The sequence below is a fragment of the Notolepis coatsorum genome (genome assembly GCF_963971535.1).
Source record: "Notolepis coatsorum genome assembly, chromosome: 7".
Classification (NCBI taxonomy): Eukaryota; Metazoa; Chordata; class Actinopteri; order Aulopiformes; family Paralepididae; genus Notolepis; species Notolepis coatsorum.
In genome coordinates this window covers 81,816,184-81,820,827 of record NC_140171.1, presented here as the reverse complement: position 1 = coordinate 81,820,827, position 4,644 = coordinate 81,816,184, and the positions used below count along the sequence as shown (strand labels likewise).

At 48.0% G+C, this 4,644-nt stretch overlaps 1 protein-coding gene across 1 annotated transcript in view; it reads right to left on the bottom strand.

The window, feature by feature from the left end:
- The window catches only part of inpp4b (inositol polyphosphate-4-phosphatase type II B), a gene marked incomplete at its 5' end in the record, with an annotated part of 822,779 nt that overhangs the window by 784,604 nt on the left and 33,531 nt on the right, over nt 1-4,644 (bottom strand). The gene's annotated exons all lie outside the window — the stretch shown is intronic.

The following is a 4,644-nucleotide window of genomic DNA, read 5'->3' as shown; positions in this document are numbered from 1 at the left end:
AGACATGGTTAGTTATTTAGGAGAGGAGGTTTAATGGAACTTGGGCCAAGCACGGTCACACTGTTTGTCTGTGAAACGCCCTGGCCCAATCACGGCAACTCCCCCTTTTGCATGACATCCAGACCTTTTACTTAACACTTTCTGTGCCAAAAAACAGCTTATTACGTTTCTGGGCCCCGACCGTAGAGTGCCAAAAACGGCATTTTTACGTTCTGGGTAGTTTTTCCTTTTTTTTAAATATTTTTATTCATTATCCATAGGGTTACCATAGGGAATGAGTCTGAGATCGCCAAAGTGCAATACCGGCCGCATCCAGCTAGACGGCGGTATCGAGCACCATTTGAAACCTTGTATCTTGGCCTGTGCGTCAATCTAATGTCTCCGGGTCGGCTTTTTCTTTTTTTGGGCAATGGAGCGGTTATAACGGTTGGATTGAGAAGAATCAAATGCTCCCGATGTATGATGTGTGGTGGATTATGTTGGAGACACGATGGACATCAATACTTGGAATCGCGATCAGATAATTGGAATATTCTTTTTGGGGTACATCCTAGTCATGGTAAGGTTTATATGACATCAATCTTGCGTTGATCCAAGCATGTCTTCACCTCAATCCGAACGTGTGTGTGTAACGTTAGTCCACAACGTATGCCGTTGGTGATGATAAAAGCATCAAACCCCCCCCCCCCCCCCACCCCCCCCCCCCCCCCCCCCCACTTTCATGCATTCATGATGAAACATAATACCTATGATATAGATTTGATTGAGAATAATAGCGGGTCCAGGCAAGAAACGGCAACGGTTATAGTATAATACACGCATTCTCAGCATTTCGGGAATTACCCCAGATGATCTAAAAACATACTTATATTCACCACGGTATAACCCGTGAATGTATGCATGGACAAATTATCTCTTTTCTGCATCTTGACCGGAAGAAAGTCACTGTCAAATGACCATAGTATTGTATCCATAGCTAGAATATAGAATATAGTTAGCTATACAAACAAGGTGACGGACTCCTATCTTTTAAAGCATGGTAGTGCATAGATGGGGCCCGAAAACAGCATGGCACCCAATGTGTTAAAGCTTTGCTGGCTGGGTAAAGGTAAGGTTGTGTGTGTGCGATGGCACCCAATGTGTTAAAGCTTTGCTGGCTGGGTAAAGGTAAGGTTGTGTGTGTGCGTGTGTCTGTGTTTATGTTTTGTAGAATGTTTTGTATGTCCCCCCCCTCCCACTTGTGATCCCCCCTGGGTCAAAACATGCAGAAGCACTATACAAGAAGGGCCAGCGCCGACTCTACTTCCTCAGAAGGCTGAGATCCTTCAATGTCTGTACAAGGATGTTGAGGATGTTCTATGAGTCGGTGGTGGCGGGCGCCTTCTTGTATGCTGTGACCTGCTGGGGCAGCAGACTGAGAGCAGTGGACACAACCAGGCTGGATAAGCTGGTCAGGAAGGCCAGCAGCGTGGTTGGGGTGGAGCTGGACTCTCTAGCGAGAGATAACTCTGTAATAAACCTGTGTTTATCAAGTATATCTTTGACTATATATATAATATGTCAGCTTAATAATGTTGGTTAAACACATATTATTTTATTGTGTTGTTTAATAAAATACAATTTGATGCCCAGCATCCGCCAGATGTGGAAGAGAGAGGAAGGTGCAGCAGTGGAGGCTATGGAACATGCCATTGCAGAAGTCACAGCAGGCAGGTGGAGTGTGAGGCAGGCAGTCAAGGTGTTTGTGGTACCCAAGTCCAGCCTGACTGATGGAAAGGTGGCTCAGGATTGCAACATCGGCCGGCGCACCTATCTGCCTCCTGCAGATGAGAGTTACCTGAATGTAGTACTGCCCCTTACTCCAACTGCCAGTTACCCAAAAACATCCATTGACCAGATGTGGTGGATAAACTTCCACGAGAGGCAACACCACAATCCGGATCCTGGAGGCTGTAGACCGTGGGAGGGCAGCCTATGCCAAGACAAGGGTCCATTGTATTTCAAGCTCCTCGCCACCACCTTGGAGGAACACAGGCTGAGGGAGAAACCTCAATTATGGGGTTTCAGCTGGACTCCAACCAGAGGAAGGTTGTCGTGCCCCACGGGGTGAAGCATGCATACAGGCAGGCCCAGGGAACGTGGGGGCATACAGTCCTGGCCTGCTTCCCCAATGCCCTCTACGAAAGTTGCCAGCGGGGTACATTGATGCCACCACTTCCTGAAGTATGCCACAGAGGAGCACCCGCTGCTGCTTGTTATGGACGGTCACCGGTCTAACTGGATCCAGAGATGGACCGGATGGCACAGAGGGAAGGGGTCATTCTCCTGTGCCTACCACCACACACCTCTCACACCCTTCAGCTTCTGGATGTGAGTTTCTTTGCACCCTTGAAGGCAGATTTCTCCGGGCTTGTGGGAGATCTGTCGACAGCCAGTCCTTCATGATTTCCAGGAAAGAGATTTCAAGGGTGTTTGAAAAGACTCCTTAAAGATCGGAGGACAGTGGTGGCTGGCTTCAGCAGGTGTGGCCTCTACCCTCTGGACTAATCTATTGATTGGTCACAGGTCATGCCGTCCGGGCCACGGCGTGGGACCCCTGCCCCTCCTGGTGCCCACTCTGCTGCTACCTCCAAGCCCAGCCCCCTGGCTCCTAGCCCCCCCGCTGCTAGCCCCCAGCCCAGCCCCCTTCTTCCAGTCCAGGACTCACGCCCTCACTTCAACCACACCCTTGTAACGGCAGGGAGGATCACACAACTCCTGGCCAAGATTGAATTTACTCAAATAACTGGTAAGGTCAGGAGGAATACTACCCAGGCTTGTCTGCTCACTGCCCAGGAGATGACAGAGGTAATCAAAGAGGCAGAGGACTGTGCCACTCAAGTTGAGGCAGGAGCTCTGGCCAGGGCAGACCGAGAGTAGCAGTGGGCCGAAGATGAAAGGATCCAGGCCCCACAGCAGCCATGACAGGGAGGACAGCAGCAAGGACCCGGACTCCCAAGCCCACAACCTCCTCCCGTACTGTAGCGTGGCCGCTATCTCCCCAGCTGCAGAATAGGAGTGTCCCCCTGGGCAATCACCGGTCAGCCACCATGGCCCCCTCTTCACCCCCCCTTGGTCTGCTGCCTGCCTGTAGCCTCCACACCAGCACTCACCTGCCTGCTCTGAGAGAGGAAGACCCCTCCACCTCTTCCTCCTCAACAGCTGTTATGGATGGTATTTATTTGTTTTCGCTTAACAGGAGAGACAACATTCTCAGTGTTAAAAAAGTATACATTTTATTAACATCAATAAACAATTATGTTTTTATTGTCATGTTTGTGATGTTAATAGTCTTGCTTTGCTCATTTTAGCTAGTTTTCAGCAGATAGCAGTCCCCTCCCAACTTCTACGTCACCACATCAACGTTCAGTGTGTTCCAGGGCAGCGCTCTTCCCCATAGTAGCGTATAGCTAGTAGCTAACCAGCATACACACAGCAGCAATGTAGAATGAGAGACCAGTAAGTACAATAAAATCAAGCTTGCCAGTCACCTACTGAAATCATAGACTAATGATACATTACACCCGTATGGTAATGGGACACTGCCTGTCTTTCACTTCACTGTATTTGGCATGTTCTATCTATAGCTCACTGTTCTGTTAAGTTCTGTTTTTAAATGATCAATACCAACTAATTGTATTATATACAATATAATCTGTTGGCAGAGATATGGGGAATCCACTGCAATGAATGAAAGAGCAGTAAAATCCAGAGGAGCTGACACCCTTAACTCAACCCATAAAGTGATGCTTGACCTCTATCTGTTGATTCATAGCTAAGGTCAGAGGGATAGATCAGGATAGAATTTCTATTGCTGTCTAAGGGTAGAATGTTATCTAATCCATCTAATTATGCTTTGAAATATGCATGGTGCCCAGGTAACAGGCTTTTGACTGCTATGTACAGTACCAGTTGTCATGTATAATATGTATCCTTTAAATAAGGTCCTTGTCATGTGTGGAGTCCATATAAAACCTCAGGGGGAGGATATGAATAACAATGTCCAGTTAGTCATTCGGTTACTGAGTCAGTCAGCCAGTCTATGTCTCTATATCAGGTCCAGGAGCAGCTGTTGGTAATGATGTGACAAACAAGGAAAAAAACAACTGTCAGCCAGGCTGTCTTTGACTTCACACTTGGAAAACACTTGTGCTCTTGTTGCCATAGCAACACCACTACTCTCACTCCGGGGGGATAATGCAAGAGGTCAAAAGTCACACAGGCTATCCTCACTGTAGGGAGAGTTCACACACACACACACACAACACACACACACACACACACACACACACACACACACACACACACACACACACACACACACACACACACACACACACACACACACACACACACACACACACACACACACACACACACACACACACACACACACACACACACGTTGTCTTTTAGTTTACACTTCACACTTTTTAGTGGGGTACAGTACATACGCACTTGCACACGTGGACACACACACACACACACACACACACACACACACACACACACACACACACACACACACACACACACACACACACACACACACACACACACACACACACACACACACACACACACACACACACACACACACACACA